This window comes from Macrobrachium nipponense, chromosome 14 (assembly GCF_015104395.2).
Source record: "Macrobrachium nipponense isolate FS-2020 chromosome 14, ASM1510439v2, whole genome shotgun sequence".
Taxonomy (NCBI): domain Eukaryota; kingdom Metazoa; phylum Arthropoda; class Malacostraca; order Decapoda; family Palaemonidae; genus Macrobrachium; species Macrobrachium nipponense.
The window spans coordinates 33280128-33290127 of NC_087207.1; the positions used below are offsets into that span (position 1 = coordinate 33280128).

The window sequence follows — 10000 nt, forward strand, 5'->3', positions numbered from 1 at the left end:
AGTATTTTCAGGTTTGTCCAATCATCGTCGGGGCTCATATGAGAACCAGTAAAGAATGAGCAAAAGTAAACAGAAGCAACAAACACCACTTGATGGTTGATTGTCAAAGGACACTGAGGGAGGATTGATTAACCCGGTCACAAGCTGAACACCTTACTTAACACCAAGAGTTTTGGAAAGAACAATTCTACAAACGTTCGTAGAAGCCTTTATAAAATTCAATAGGTAATTTGTATGCTTATATCTATCGATAGGTATATATATATATATATATTATATATATATATATATATATATATATATATATTTGTATATATATATATATATATATATATATATATATATAATATATATATATATGCGTACATATACACAAGCACACCCATTATATATATTTGTGTGTCTGTGTATAAGTACATATATATATATATATATATGTATTATATATATATATATATATATATATCTATATATATATATATATATATACAGCAGCAAACATCACCCGGTTAATGCCACGGAATGGTGTAGCAGCCAATTATTGATAATAAACGATTAATCTCATTCTGATGCTCGTGATTTTCCCTGACGTTGATGTTTTTATCCCATAATCACGATGTAATCTTTGTATATTGATAAGATAAGCCGATGCATTAATGAACCTGCGCATTACATTACCTTTCATCTAAAATATCCAAAAGGCTGTAAATCAAAACATATTGGCGCATAATCTGTGTTCCACTCCGTTGTTAAGGGCTGAAGGACTGTTTAAGGTTGTAACTTTCCTTTTTTATGTTGTCTCTGTTGGTTTGAAGAGTCCATATGGCCAAATCAGGCCTCTTAACCCTTACAACACTTTCATCTAGATCAACTATCCAATCAACTACTTTATGTGATATCCTTGATTGAAAATGATAATGAGAAATATAAGAATATGATAGTCTTATTAAATTTAAGAGGTTATTCGGATTTCCTGAATGATAAATCAATGTTTTCAGTTGAAAATACCGAACATCTTATATGGATTATAACTGTTCCACGTTGTAGAAGCATAAAGTGACGTTGAAATATAAAGAAACTGGAATTTTTCAACTTTTGGTTCAAAGTACGACGAAGTAATTATTATTATTTTTTTTAACAACTAAACTTTCCTCCCAACAAAATTAGCAAAGTTGTTATACAGATTGTAATTACGACAAGTTGTAAATGATATCTTGACATTTTCTTCTATTGCTTCTACTTTGATGTACAGACATATATAAAAAAGTTCTTGTACTATTTTGATCATTCTAGTAAAGGTCAGTTTTATAGAAACTTACAATGCTGAAGGTTTCATTATCGTGTTCTAGCAGCCTTTGAATAAGAAATAAAACTCGCTGTTGATCCATGGAGGCTGTCAAACCACGAGAGTAAAATCTCCAGTCATATTAGTGTATTTTATGGAGGTATCGATTTCGAGGTTAAGAAAAAGATAATTCGTAATGAATTTATAAGAGCGATATGCAAAAAGGAGAAACATATCTATATGTTTCTCTTACTCACGTTTCGCTGGTCAAAAGAAAACAATATATAGCTTTGCAGGTTTTTTCACTGCAAGGAGAAGGCAAAGGAAAAAGACCAAACTTTGATGACATATGTACGGATGTTTGTTTTTAAGTTAAACAGTCGTTTTATCTAAGGGAGAGGTTTTGGATATTAACCCTGATAGGCACAAGACTGGAAGGAAAATAGTGAATAAAAGACACGCAGAATAATGCAAAATATTTCTTATTGTGGTGAGAAGATCGTGACTCTCAAATGACTGCAATTAACACTTAGCACCATGGGAAATGAAAAATGAGGATCATAGAAGTGTTAACGGATCCCTCTCCTTAAGGGCTTACGTAAGACACTAACGTACAGTAACGCCTTGTCTTTGAGAGACACTCTGTGAAATGCATAAGAGGGAATATAATAATACTCTCTAATTACTTCTTATTTGATCTGAATGGCTCCTGTAATAGCACCCAGAAAATCATTATCATTGACGTCCCAGATGTAAGAAAATGAAGTAGTACTGGAATGTTTTTTTGCTTTGTTTTGTTCATATATGTAATTTATTCAATAGTTTGTGGCGCCAAAAGGAAATAAAGTTTCATTGAATATCGTTATTCCACATGTGTGCACTTTTATATCCAACTGACCGAAATGGCCATTACATTTTTAAAGAAGGTCCCGCAGAAGAGAAATGTAAAGAAAAAGAAAAACATCTCCAGAAAAAAAAACTTGATAATAAGTACCTGTTTCTCGTTACTTTGATTGTATTTCAGTCTAAATTAGTCTGATTCGCATTAGCTAAATCTTTTACCTTCAATTTCTCCTTTGAATGAATGGATATTTTATTTTATTTAAATTTCATCCATTTATATAATAAAATAATAATAATAATAATAATAATAATAATAATAATCTACTTTATTAAAAGTAATGGCTACTTCAGCAGCGTTACACTTGTAGAGATTCTTTTCTATTTTGCGAATAGAGGCTTTTTCCGTGCTACTTAAACAAGCTAGTAGAGCGCCTATAGAGGTCATGATCAAATACAGTGTCAAAATAAGTGTATATATTTGAATTTTACAGATAAACTATGATACCATAGTCATCAAAGTCATTAACGATTCTCTCTCTCTCTCTCTTTCTTAAAGCGAGCTTTCGTCTGGAGCTACCAGACATCCTCGGGCTGGGAAGCTCCAGACGAAAGCTCGCTTTAAGAAAAAGATGCGAGAGAGAGAGAGAGAGACGAGAGAGAGAGAGATGAGAGAGAGAGGAGAGAGAGAGATAAATCGTTAATGACTTTGATGACTATGGTATCATAGTTTATCTGTAAAATTCAAATATATACACCTATTTTGAACCTGTATTTAATCATGACTTCTATAGGCGCTCTACTAGCCTGTTTAAGTAGCACGGAAAAAGCCGCTATTCGGAAAATAGAGAAGAATCTCTACAAGTGTAACGCTACTGAAGTAGCCATTACTTTTAATAAAGTATGCTTGAGAGAGGGTCTGCTTCTTAAGTACAATAATAATGATAATAATAATGATCATCATCATCATCATTATATTATTATTATTTTATTATTATTATTATTATTATTTTATTATTATTATTATTATTATCATTATTATTATTATTGTTTATTTATTTATTTATTTATTTATTTATTTTCATTTGTTTATCAGAGTCATCCTATTCGACTGGGTGGTTTTTATAGTGTGGGGTTCCGGGTTGCATCATGTCTCCTTAGGAGACTGTAGGAGTCCATCACTTTTCTCACCATGTGTGCTGTTTCTAGGAGCACACTCTTCTGCATGAGTCCTGGAGCTACTTCAGCCTAATTTTTCCAGGTTCCTTTTCAGGGACCTTGGGGTCGTGCTTAGTGTTCCTATGATTATGGGTACAATTTCCACTGGCGTATCGCATATCCTTCTTATTTCTGTTTTCAGGTCTGGATACTCATCAATCTTTTCTCTCTCTTTCTCTCATACTCTGGAGTCCCAAGCTCAAAATTAACGCGAAAAAATAACATCAGATTGCCTAAGTAAAATATCAAGACAAAAACCTGAGTGCTCAAAAATGTTTTCCTTTGAATTGATTATTGGGCTTGAAAAATAGGTCAAGGTCCAAAATTTTTTTGGAATTATTATTTTCCTCCAAGGCACCTGCATATTATTTTTTCCATTTAAATCAGATCAAAATAAAACGTTGAGCTTTGAATACAACGTAACATTTGAATAATAGGCCAAATATATGGATACCTAAAGTACTCTCAAAACATTAATGGCCTCTAAATATAACTGTTTCTAAGATTTAAAGGAAAACAAGATAAAACCGAACCAAGTGCAAGATTAAAATATTAAGGGTAAATAACCAACAACTCTTATTAAGGCACCTGTTTCCCTACCGAGTTTCATCATATTCAAAGGAAAAAATCCAGAGTCGCGTAACACCAGCAAAAACATATTATCTTACAACATAGTTGAAAAACAGTCTTGTTGGATGAAACGATGTATCGAATATCTCAAAACTAATTCAGTAAAAATGACGAAATGTCTACGACCTGTTCAAAACACCATTCACATTATCTCATCCATGATCTCATCAGAATAACTTCACTACCCGTAACTATTATACGGTAATATATCTTCTACAGGAGCTTCAGTGCGAATACAGTCACGTTAATTTTGCATGAAAATAGATTATCATTGCGGTCATTATTATCATCTTTTATCATTATCTCTGCACTGGTGCAATCTTTTGCTAACATGATCATGATTATCAATATTATTACTGCTAAACTCGTACTACAACCGCAGAGTTACGGTTGTTGCAACATTATTATTGTCACTGTTATTACTTCGGTCTTTCTCTTCCAAAAGCAAATAGACGTTTTTCCTTTCCATTATCATTCATATCATTACTATTACTTCTTTCTTCTTATCACGAAAGCAGCTATAATTATTTCCCGAACCGATATCATCATCACTTTCAGTAATTCTGTCTTTCTCCAAAAGCACATAACAGTGTGCGCTATTTATGTCGCTCATTTCAGTCTTTGACATCTAGCATAAAGGAATCGTCGCATGTCGATTGTCAAAGATATTTTCTTAATTGATTTTCGAACTTAAAAACTCAGTTACAAAATTGCCGTCACAGCGAAAGAAAGAAAATAGCAATGTTTACAATAACGCTCAATTAAACCGAATTAATGAGCTCCTCTGCGAGAGCTGTTTTTGTTGTTGCTTTTTCAAAGCAAAGACCACTGGGTAAGTGGGGTGGAGATGAGAGATAGGTGGAGGAGAGGGATGCGGATGAGAAGAGAAGAGGAAAAATAAGAAATAAATTAAAGAAAGAAAGAGAGAGAGAGAGAGAGAGAGAGAGAGAGAGAGAGAGAGAGAGAGAGAAGGGGTGAATAAGAAACGAGGTAATGTTGATTACATTAAACACAAGAGAAAAGCGAGAAAAGGGAGGGGTTTCATGTGATCTCCCGCCAGAAACCAACCGCGCTGATGAGATAACTAGATACAAACGCTGCGAAAACAATGACGCAATAGAGCACAGGGCTGAGGAGTAAATCTAAATGGTGTCCCTGCACCAAACTCACCACGAAATAACATTATCACTTTGTTTGTATACAGTAAATCAATGTATTTGTTTGCGCAAGCATTCAAGTGTATTGTTGACTCTTCAAGTTAATAAAGCAGTCCAAGGAACGTTCGTAAATGAAAACATACCTCTTCATACAATGATACTTACTGAGCAGATGCACACGAAGTTCTAACAGAGCTTAATGAAATATATCCGGCATTCCTCTCTGTCTGCATCTCTCTCTTCCTTCTCAGGAGAGAGAGAGAGAAAGAGAGAGAGAGAGAGAGAGAGAGAGAGAGAGAGAGAGAGAGAGAGAGAGAGAGAGAATAACATAAATGAATTGCATATAAATGACCTGGACCCTGACGAGCATAATGGTCAATGTTTCCACATTTTTTTCCTTTTACAAATATAGCATATGCGGATATGAATTCTGACCCTTGCATTTCATTTTTTTTATTATTAAAAACTCGACATTTTTCTTTTATAAATGTGGTCATGTGCAGTCACTGTCAAGTTCGTTATGGCATCTATTCAAATACATGAATATGCAAAATTATTTACTCATCATATATTAAAGTATACGACTGCTACCGGACAGGAGGAGAAATGCGTCCGGTTACAAAGCTTCGGCTAAACGGCAGGATGATAATATTATCTTGTGCTGCAAACGCTCTCCAGGTAACCCTTAGGCAGGGCATGTGATCTGTGAACGTCCTTTGCTAGTGCAAAGATGACTTGCAGCATGGAAGACGATAGTGCTAAGGCTAAAGGTGGTTCTTGATATAAGGGGGATTTGCTGGTCCCACAGACACCAGCGGTTTCCACTGATCTTGCCAAAAAGTGCACACCAAAAGTCTCAGCGTGACAGTCGAAGGTTTGTAAAAAGGACAAGGAGACCATTTGATCCTGCTGCCGCAGCCGAGTTGTGCACCCACCATGAGCAGTAGCACCTAGCGGGGCCATTTATTTCAAGCGTGTTTTAGCTCTCTCTCTCTCTCTCTCTCTCTCTCTTCTCTCTCTCTATATATATATATATATTATATAATATATTATATATAATATAATATATTTATATATTATATATAATTTATATAAATATATTACATTACCTTGAAAAAATTTATATTACAATCATAAACTACAAATGTTTAATATCTAATTCGCGGTACTTCGGGGCTATTACTGATGGGAATTATAGGTGATAAATAGTTTGGTATGAAAATTCCAATCGACGGTCAAAAACCACTCGGCTATCAAGAGCCGAATGGTCTAGACTCTAGAACGTCGTCTGGAAGTCGTTGGCTCGTACTGTCCAGTGTTCGAGTCACTTAAGTACCAAACCACATATCATTAATAATTCCCCTTCGGCGATATTCCCGATGTAAACGCGAATTGGATGTTAAAGGACATTTGTAGCTTATCTCTGTGTGTGTGTCCTTGCTCTGTCTCTGTCTCTCGCTTTGTATCTATTATATATATCTATATATTCTTATATAATAATATAATTATATATATATATATATATTATTTAAATCTTAAAATATAATTTGTAACCCTGAAAAACATCTATTTCAAAGTCACAATTACTTACTTATGAATGTAGGCATGCTGTTTCAAGACACGAATGAATGAGACAGCAGAAACAACCAATCAGGTTTAGTTTATAAAAATGAGTGCCGGTTGTCATTGTAAGAAGCAACTAGTGAAATTGTATCAAGTCTTCTGAGGGATAATGTCATCGCTTAGATATCTGACTCTTGAGAAGTGTCAGGTAATGTATTTGTTATCTCAATGTACCACTCAAGGGTTTAATCCTTGATAATTGAGTTTTCCTTTGTGTAAGTACAAGTTTGACTGTATTTAAAGTTGTCCCTAGTTGTAGACGCTCTCTGACAAGCTGAATTAAAAAGAGCCAATGTAAATACTTCGTTCGGTGTTGGCAGAGTTCGTTTTTATTCATCACCTGAATGCGGGAAAAATTTGCCAAAAATTCCTAAACGAATGTTTAATTATAAATACCCAAGTAATTTCCTGAAGAGTAAAGGAGAAGGTAGCTGTTCAGTTTGTCACGAATCTCCATATTCTCTATAGCTCCCAGTTACAGTAGCTTTCAAAAAACAGCAATGCTAACAGAGCTAATAGAGTTCTTCATAATAAACTTGATTCATTTACTCGTTTTTGGCCAATCATGAAGTGTCTTTTCGATATAAAACGATAGCTATTTCTAAAAGAAATTAAACCTATGAATGGTAATCTTCAATCTGAATGATATGAAATTGAAAACGTTTAATGTTTTTCATCAAAAGCAATTTAATTCTAATGATTTTCTATAGCTGCAGTAATCATTTAATTGATGACACATACTCCAGGTCTTAGGTGTTATCGTATCTGAAATATTGTTCCCTAGTTTCGGTCACAGACTCAGCTTATCGTTAACCACCCTGTGGTAGGGGTGTAAGAATACTACCACAGAAGGTCCTGCGTTTCGTAAAAGGCGACTAAGAGGACAGCTGCTGCCTTGCAGTCTTAATTATATATATATATATATATATTATATATATACATATATATATATATATATATATATATATATATAATATATATATATATTATACTAGGCCCACGCCAATAACTGTGGAAACTGGCGGACTTTTTAGTAAAAGGGCAGCCCCAATATTGTGGTTGATGACAGCAAAGGCATGCGGTCGTAAAAACCCCTTTGCCAAATAATAAACAATGCCTGATGTTGTAAGGGAAGGCGCACAGGCAACCGACCCCTTAGTGTAGGGATAACGGTGGGAAAGAAGAAGACTCAGCTTATCGTTATCTTTCAGGGGAGTATGATTTAAATGGTAGATCCTTTACCAAAACAAGAAAATTGCTTATGTCTGAGACTATCTGAATACTTCCATCTTGTCTACCCCCTGTACCCGTATTCCAATGGGAAATTAATGTATTCTGACAAAACAAAATGCCAAGAACAGTAACAGCAGCTCTTGAATATTGTCCCATGAGGCCAAATACTACATGACAGTGAGCCGATCGTTAATGACCATCCTACTTTTGGTATCCGAAAGATGCTCGCAACAAGATTACCATTTTTCGCTGAACAGGATTCTCGCGAAGCTTTAGGACCACAACGTTCACGACTTCATTGCGGGAAGAAACACGTTGGTTAGAAACAATGATCTATTTGGTGAGAGTAAGCAATGTTGGGTCTCGTCAGTACCTCGATGGGTAACTGCCTAAAAATGACTTTGGAACCTGTCATTAAGAAATCGTACACAACGTTGACCGATGAATTCCAGGAGACGATAATAAACCGTTCAGAATCGTTGGCCGAGTCTATAGAAGCAGCCTCATCGCTAATATCTATGTTCCGAGGCTCACGAAAGGTATTAAAAGTTTGGTGTAGGCAATTGGTCACAATAAGAGCTGAGTTGCAGTAAGATCCCGAGAATCCGGTGATATAGGCGAGATACAATCACTTAGCTCGGCTTATTTTATCATAATGGCGAAAGGAAAAGAGGAACTTTGCTACGGCCGATAACTGAAACCTAGTAATGTATCTACAATTTTCTTTTTTTCCTTTTTCTTCTAAATGACCACTATGAGTGCCATGGAGGTACAGACGCCGATGAGAAACCGTGCGAGACTAGTGTTCCTGAATGGCGTGCTTTTAGAGATGAATGAAACTGGAATGAGAAAGAATATATTCTTTAAATGAATCTTAATTTTCTTAAGATCGAGAGATAAAGCTATATGATTTTGACTAATTCTTTCTTGATAGAAGTACATTTATAATCAGCATGAAATCATACAACAAACTTCGGCTCCCAGTTTCAAAAGGGAATAAACTATTTTGATTTTTTTTTTTTCAAAAACGAAAAAAGAACCATGTAGTCGCACTTGTCAGTTCCGCCTATGATAGCGATTTTTCCTTTATATCCCGCGATCACACCTTGATACTCGGGGCCATACTTTGAACAAACGTAATTCGACAATACTTGGTTTTTCTTATATAATCCTGTGTAAATTTGGAACCTTCCTGTGGTCCCACCCAGTCTCCAGGGGTCATGGTTTCATCAAACTTGAATTTCCTCTACATTTGGAAGCTTTCACATGGATTATGTCATTTCTGGCCACGTGTTTCTATAGATGAATTTCAAACGATCTACCATATTTATAGTGTTTCTTAATCATCTCTCCTAAAAGGGGGACGTAGCCCTATATTTGAGCAAACTTGTAATTCATCTCGGGGTTCTGTAATTCTAAAAAGCAAAATGTTTACGACATAAATACCATACTTTCTGGGCTTCCAGCACAGGTCAGATAAAAAGCTACATACATTACTTACCTTATCGTCAGATACAGCCTGCCTGAAGTATCCGGACGCCTGTAAATGCAAAAATACACTTTAAGAACGACTTCAAGAATCTCTGAGGAAGCTCCTTACTCAGCTTAAACATAAGCGAAGACCAAATATAATAGGAACAGGCAAACTGAAATTACTGATAAAAGTAATAAAAGAAAAAGAAAAGCTCGATTAGGTTAGATTAGGCTGGGCTTGCAAAAGGCCTGTAAGAATAATTGACACCGAAAATATAATGTGGAAAGACAGAGAGAGAAGAGAGCATGACAAATGATCAAATCATTTTAAGAAACGATAACTACACCTAAAATTATGAGATCGGTGAAGCATTCTACTGACTGAGAAAGCAGCAACAAATGAAAGAAGAATACTTCAACATTCATTGATATGTGTATTTGGTAAGTCACCAAAAATTAATGATTAGTTTATTAATACGCAAGTTGATACGGTTACAGATAAGTTCATGAGAAAAACGAAATTCGCACCCATTTGTGATCT

At 35.0% G+C, this 10000-nt stretch overlaps 1 protein-coding gene across 1 annotated transcript in view; it reads left to right on the top strand.

Annotated features, from left to right (window-relative positions):
• The window catches only part of LOC135226444 (uncharacterized), a 336218-nt gene that overhangs the window by 13162 nt on the left and 313056 nt on the right, over positions 1–10000 (top strand). The window lies entirely within an intron of this gene.